Here is an 8,270-nt window from a genome sequence, read left to right on the forward strand (position 1 = left end):
TAACAAAGATAGGAAATTAGACTAGAGTTTTACATAACTGAGGTATATCCAAAAGAGAAGGTTGAATAGGCTCTATCTACGACGAGAACCACTCGAGTGAGTTCTTGATTCAGACAGACGGTGCTCTATGTCTCGCATACGCCTTTCATACATTAACTGCCTAGCCCGAAGTTCCCTAACTTCAGCTTGGGATGCAACTAGCTGTTACTGCAGAGTCCCATTGGTTATCCTAGCTCTTTCCATAGCTACCTCGAGTTGGCGAATGCGGACCATGTTAACGCTAGAGTTGGCGTCAATCTCCATGATTCGGTCAATAGATGCTCGACCTTGCTCGGTGTGCCGAGCAATCCTACGGACCATGATGGGCAGGACTCGATCAGCTGAACCTCCCTCGCTTAAGTCATAGAAGCTTCGGTCTCCGTTGTAAGGTAACGGATGACCTTGCTCGTGACTCCATCTGTTCAAGTTTGTTGCCCATAGAGGTGTGGGGCCTTGAAATGCTGGACGAGGGTTAGGATTTGGGTTTGGGTTTGGAGCTACTGGGGGTAGGTTGTTGACTTCTGGATCTGAGTCAGAACGATCAGAAAAGCCTTCAGCTTGGTGATCATCCAAAGGGATTGGGTGATCATCTTCTGGCTCTTCTCCCAGCCATCCTGGATTACCGTTGTTGGGATAGTATGGGTCTCCAGGAAGATGGAATCCAGCCATGATATCTATGCGAGAAAAGGGGTAAAGAAATAATTAATAGACAAACTAACTAGGTAATTATAAGACGATCTTTATTAGTTACTTCAATACTTGCTTAATGCATACCAATTATATGAAAGCAAAACAGGATAGACCTTCGAATAAGTGATCCTAACTCCAAATCCACAACCAAACAAGGAACAGGAAGAAAAGCAAAGATCACAGATTCTAAGTCTATGACATCCTAGTCACATATAACCTTAGCGTATCCACTTAGCAATTATTGACCTACTAATAAAAACCTTTAATTCTCAGATAAGTACTTATAGTAATACAAAATACTCCTATAGTATTTTAAGTTTATGTTCTATTCTAATGTTTTCATTGTTGTATTGTTGGTAAGTTTTTAGACTTGTTGCAACCTCACAACCACCCTTAGGCACATGCTAGTCACTCCTCGGATAATATAGTTGATCATCCTATATCTTCCCAGGGTTGACTATATGTCTCTAATTCTGATTGTGTTGTCCAACAATCGTAATACTTTTGTTCTGTCCTAGTGACACTAATTTTAGTATGAATGCAGGTAGGTATACTTGGTTAAATATTTTATTATTTAAAAGTATAAACTCTTGGTCAGAGTATTTTAATCCCGTTGTGTTTATAGTTTGTATATCTTTTATGGGTTGATATACTCAATTCACTATAAACAATGCTCTGATACCAATCTTTCACACCCTAAAACCAGAACGGCGGAAACGTTCGGGGGTGGAGGACGTCATGTACAGTATCACAACAATGAATAGTAGTAAACAAGCAACAACATCATCCATTGCATTAATAATATAAATTAATACAAGTGTGTTCTGTGAAGTTTAATAGACACCAAAAATATGAAACAAAATAAAAGATGAGTCTTGAACGAGCTCCATCTTCTCATAACCTGGCACCCGTACCTGTCTACTGGGGACCTGAGAATACAAGTTATTTTGAAAGAGTTTATCAGCTTTAAAGCTGGTGAGATCATAAGTATTTTAGTGTCATTGTTTGTATGAAAGTGTTTGTAAGTACTTGGATGTATAGGTTTGTAAATGTTTGTAAATGTTTGCAAATATTTGTATATGTTTGTAAATGTTTGTATCTCCTAGAAAATCCTATATTTTCTACTAAACGTAGCCTTCTACCAAGGCATCAAATGAAATGTTTGCTAGTTTCTTGTAAAAGTGTGTATTTTCCCAAATATGACTATCATTAACCAAAAATATAGTTTTTGCATTACCGTTCATTGTGTGAAGATCACAAAGTGAATGCAATGGGGAAATAAAATAGTACTGTAGTGGTGTATTAGGTAACTACTGCTGTACTAACTACCTTAATCCAATTGTTAATTAAAGTAACATGTGGTATGCCTGTACCATACTACCGACTAAAAACACGACGATGAAAGACGTCGGAAGAAATGACATTTGGCACCTGTAGACTTGCAAGTCCCACTGTAGCGAGCAGCAAGGTGTAGGATAGTCAATCCAGTATAGATCTATACACAAACTCAACGCTCTCCACTTAAGGAGATTCTGGATACAAAACGAGCCATGACAGGTGATGCCATGCCCCGTTACGTGGCTCACATAACTGTTGTAATGTACTTGTATATGTATTGTGTGTACTAGCTGTATTGTATGTTCTCTCTCTGTCTAGTATTTATGTATGTTCTCTCTGTTTCTCATAATAGTATGTTCTCTTGTATAATGTATAGTATGTACTAGCTGTATTGTATGTTCTCTGTTTCTGTCTAGTATGTATGTATGTTCTCTCTGTATGTTATCGTTTGTTTCTCGTTATAGTATTCTCTATCTGTTTCTCGTTATAGTATGTGTTGACTCATGTATGAACTGACTCATTGTATGTTTCATTGTTCTAGTAATAGTATTAGTAACTTCCTAAACTGTACCTATTATAGTTCACTAGTAATGTTGTTTGTATGTATGAACATGTTTGTATACCTTTGCTACCGAAACGTATTGAACTGAATGAAGGAACCTTTATATCTATACACATATACATAATATATAACTAAGATTCAAACGACCTTCGGACAAATAACCGATACCCTAAGTCCACAACCAAACAAGGAACAGGAAGCAAGGTGAGCTATCAGTCCTAAGTCCTTTCAATCCTACTTATTAAACTATATATATATAGATACACATTTGACAAAGTATAAGTTTTAAAAGAGTTTAATGAAAGTATTTAATATGTAAAAGAGTTTGCAAAACAGTTTGAAGTAGTGTGATTGATAACATAGTTTGAAAAGTAAGAAATCCACTTGTTTGGTAGTTATTAATCACATGTGATTGATATAATAACTATAATAGTTCAACTTGTATTCCCCCCCATAAAAGCATTTTAAATCATTTAAAAGGTTAATTAAGGGGTATGAACTCACCTGTAGTGAGTGGTTTGGATGAACGGATGGTATAGGATGCTAAGTGTCAAGTGAAGACTTGAGCACACACACAGATCCTGTTTAACATATAAGAACACATATATGTATCCAATTAGTCATTTAACAACTAATTAACCAAGTTAAGACATCCTAGGACATGGAAAACACTTTGATTCAAGTGCAAGAAGTACCAAGGGTTGCATCTAAGGGTTGTATAGCCACTTAAAGGAGTTTTCGGTCCAAATGGTTTTCGGTCCAAATGGTTTTCGGTCCAAAAGGTGTTCGGTTTAAATGGTTTTCAGTCCAAAAGGTGACCGAAAACCCATGGTCTTTGATGCATAAGGTGATTTCCAAGGGCCTTCAACAATCAATTAAGTGTTCTAGACTCAATACTAAGTATTAGGAAAGGCTTAAAGTCATTTTGCACCTTTTATAAGGGTTTTCGGTCTAAGGAGATGCACTAGACCGAAAACGCCTTTTGTTCTTGGATAAATGACGTTTTTCAAGGCCCTAAATCAAGTATCCTTACTAGATAACAAGTATAGGAGATAGATACTTACAATATGGAAGCAAAGAAGGGTGTTTTCGGCCCAAAACACTAGTGTGTGTTCTTGGTGTTCTTGGTGAAATGAAGAACACTTGAAGATCTAAGAAAATGGAATGATTTCATGGATGAAATCATGTAAGATCACTAGAGAATGGAAGAGATCAACTAAACAAGGAAGGAAACACTTACAATCTTGAAGATCTTGACAAAAATTCGGATGATACTTGAGAGAGAATTGTTCTTGACTTGGAAATGGGGAAAAAATGACTAAAATGACTAAGTGTCATTTATATACCCTTTAGGGTTTTCGGCCCCAACACTATTTTGGGCCGAAAACTCCAAACTCTTGGAGTTTTGTGACTTAAATGTTGCACAATTAATCCTAAAGTATACTTCCTCTAATTTGTTCTTTCAAGAAAATAAATATTAAAAATACTCAACCGGACTTTAAACCGAGCGAAAAATTAGCAGAAAAGAATTTGACTTTTAATTGAAGTGCTAGACGGTAGAGTTTGTGTTCAAATGGAAATTTCGGGTTGTCACAGTAGGCCTCATTCGTGAAGTCGGTATATATGGGGGGTATATGGTTGTTGCCTATAAAATGGCAGCTTAATGGGTGTCCACTCTCACCCACCGCTTCCTTGACTGGTGGAGGGTCGTTAGCCGAACGGGTAAGACAAGGACTTTAAATTCTTCATTAAAAGTATTAATGATAAATACTAAGTAACTAAACTATTAAGAATTCCCAATCTTAGTTACTTAGGAAAATGTGAATTTGGTGCTAACCCATGAAATTACACTTTGCACTTTGCTTAAGTTGGTTAGTGGAGCGCGTGTGGTTAACCGGCACACTAGCTTGATTTAACAAGGTAGGCAAAGGGTAACTTAATGTTTATCATAGTATCGATGGAGCGTGTGTGGTTAACCGGCACATCGATTGAGGGGTAAATATTAAGGGTACCAAGTATATTTGCATGGTTATTCACACCTTGTTTTGTGATCCTCGACATCCCAGTCACAAAACCTGAAGGGCACACTCGAGATTGAAACATGCCATTGAAAGATTCAACGAATATCAAAGAATCTAGGAGTTTCAAAACCAATTAAAACCTAATAATTTATTTTGTTTTTCATGGTGGAATTTGGTGAATCGTCATTCACCTACCTTCAAATATTTTATAGCTTGGATTACGGCATCCCTCTTGTAAGTTATAAAATATTGTGTTGGGTCCTAGCCTTAATATTTCATATTGGGTGTTATATTAAGGACTTGAATCAACTAACTTGAATATCTCCCATTGCAGATGTTTGGTTTAGACAACTATGATCTTCCCAAATCGCATGGAAATCATACTTCTCTACCTCCACCTCCTCCATTTATTCTCCCTGACCCACAAGCTCGAAGACTTGAAAAGTTCAAGGTCACTCAAGCCCTACTAGCAATGAAACATAAAGAAGGAAGACCTGTTTTCACTCATGTCTTAGGAATGAAGTCACACATTGACAGGTTGAGAATGTTGGGTGTCGTTGTCCCAAGGAAGTTGGCTATTGACTGGGTTCTTCAGTCACTTCCTGAGTCATATAGTGAGTTCATTAAGAACTACTTTGTGATAGATCACGACATGACCCTAATAGATCTGTCTTATTTGCTTGTTGCTGTTGAGTCAGAAATGATGTGGCGCAATGGTCAAGCAAATATGGGTGGAAGGTCTATTTCTCAAACTTCCATGGACATGGACAATGGTAACATTGGAAGTCCAGAAAAGCTTTCTCTTCCTAATGGAAAGGGATCGGCCTTGGTCAACCCGGTTGACCAAAAAGTAAAGGAAAAACCTAAGTCTGTTATAGTCTCGTATACCATTCCCAAAGAGTCTATATCTTTTCATTGTCAAGAGAAGGGGCATTGGTTGCGAAACTGCCCTAACTACCTGAAATATCTAAGAGAAAAGGAAAAATCCATAAGATTAGACTCTGCTTCAGGTAAGTCCACTATCTAACTCTGTTAAGTTCCTTTTTGATGATTCTTAATACAAAATGTGACTCGGTTACATTTTGATGTTTGGCAGGATCATGCAAAGGGAAGGAAGCTTAAAGGAAGAGTATGCTGAATCTGATCGCGAAGATGGATTTCAATCGCATGGGTCGAAGATCGGATTTTTGAGCTACTACTTAAGAGTTATGATAGATTGTTAGAAAATATGTAATAGCATAGTTTTCATTTAAAGTTGCATTGTAAGGAAAAAGTTTTTCCGCATTTATTAAATAAATAAAATTTTGTTTTACTTTATTTTATATCTCCTTGCAATGACATTTATGGAAAATTGATGTTTGTATGTTTCTAGCAATAATGGAAATATGAATTTGATTCCTTCTTTTGTGGTAGTGTCTAAATTTACCAAATAAGGAAAGACTCTCATCACCCAAGTTTCAATTGGATAGAAACTTAGAATCATGCAACTTTTAGTGTATGATGAATGAGGATTTTTCATCTTTGGAAAATTAAGACAAATTCCTTGTTCACATGTATATGTGAGTCGAGTGAAGGGCTAAGGGATCAAGTACACATTCTTGTGCACTGGTTAAGTCCACCACAAAAAGATCGATAAGACTATTCGTCATGATTTACTAAAGTTTAGTAAATATGGTTATACTTACCAGTTTAAGTATAATTCTGAAACATTGGAAAAGTTTCGATGTATGGCAGGACGAATGAGAAGAATCAAATTAGGCAGAAAAATAAAAGTTTCTCAAATCTGAAAAGATGGGAGAGTACTTTAGTATCATGTTTTGTGATCATCTTAATGGTTTAGAAATCATATCACAATTAGTCCTCTAAGGAAATCTTAGTGCATTCCTATGGCTAAGAAGAGGAATCATGAATTGTTGAAATGGTTAAATCAAGAAGATGAGTCAAACTTCGTTCCAGAACAATTCTTAGAGTCATACTCCAAGATTGTAAATTGAGTGACATATCTTAAAGAAAGGTTTATAACACTTGTCAAATGTAAGAGTAAAATGAGTCCTACTCTTGTACATTTGAAGTTGGTAAGTAGTGATGTTTTGGATAAAACAAAGACCAACTAAGCCCAATTGTGTGAAGTGTCTGTCTTGATTAAGAATCCGCACTCTCTCTTGAATATTTGGCAAGTGAGTCTTATATGTCAAGAGGACAGTGGGAGTCTTAAAGATCTTGGAAAAGCTTCAAAGATCTATTCAAGAATAAAAACCTGTAGTTTATCACTAGCACACGACGTGAGGTTTATAACCTATCGTGTTGACATATTCCTGGTTCTATGCCCATTCCAGTTAAAGTTGGCTTTGCATATGAGTTCTGAGAATTCTCAATTGGTTGCATAACAACTTGGAAGCAATGGCATGCCCTTGTGCTGCCAGGTGGCAAGAAGTTGATACTGCACAAGTTCAATCCATATAAGTTTGGATTTGTCACTAACCTTGTCTGGTGATTATCGTTTTCACAAATTCACATGGATAGGAACACATACACCATAAAATCTAAGTGTCATAAGGTTTCTCTCCGATTCATGAAAATGATGGTGAGGAAACACTTTCACTAAGTAGATTTTAAGTAGATAGCAATTGCGATATTTGCATTCTCAAAGTCGTTAGTGGAGCGTGTGTGGTTAACCGGCACACTAACATGGACTTGGGAGAAATGGCAAAGGTCTAAACAATTGAGACTATGATTACGACATCCCTTTTCATAGTTCTGAAATTGTTTAGACACACATGTGTGCTATCTAAGGAAAGGTGTATGATTTTGATAAAGTTTTATCAAAGCATCTCGTATCAGAAATATGAACTTTGGTAAGAAGGTCAATAATGTATTGATTTCTAGAAGTCCAGCTGATTTCTGAGTACATGTCAAGGCTAGTGGGATCATAAGTGTTATGCTAATAATCATCATGCAAGTGGGAGCATGATAATTATAATAAGTGTTGCAAGTCAGCAATGTTAATTATAGAAAACAAAAGGTTTCAATTGGGAAAAGTTGTTTTGCTATAATTAAGGGAGAGGAAATTATACTTCATTTCAATTCTAAAAGCTTAGATTGAGGTCTTAATCATCTTTAGTCAAGGATATATGTATGAATTTTATGTTGGAATGGCTCAACACAAGGAAATTCTATATATGGATCCATTATTTGCGTTCTATAATTCGATTATGATTACGGCATCTCTTTTCATAATCTGAATTATGAGAACTTGGCAAATAGAAATAGAAATATTATAGCAAAAGACTGGTCCAATATCATGTCTTTATGTGAGACATCATGAATCATGTTCCATATGCTTCGGATATAGGATCGATTGCATGTTCTATAATATTTATCTGTTCTAATTTTTTTTTCCAAATGCCCAGAGCATTAAGACGGAAAAAGTACTAGAAGTAGATATGACTAATTTGATTAAGCAGTTGTCGAGGACAATCTAAGGTTTACCAAAGATTGGTTGCTCAGGGACAGTTGGAAGTATGGTGTTAATTTTGGAAGGACCATATTGACATATTCTAAAAAGAGGCAACTCTTGTTCAGGAGTGATAGTCAAAAAGGGAATATGGAAATGTTCCCGT

The sequence above is a fragment of the Lactuca virosa genome, chromosome 4 (assembly GCF_052849685.1).
Source record: "Lactuca virosa cultivar CGN04683 chromosome 4, Lactuca_virosa_CGN04683_v6, whole genome shotgun sequence".
Lineage (NCBI taxonomy): Eukaryota > Viridiplantae > Streptophyta > Magnoliopsida > Asterales > Asteraceae > Lactuca > Lactuca virosa.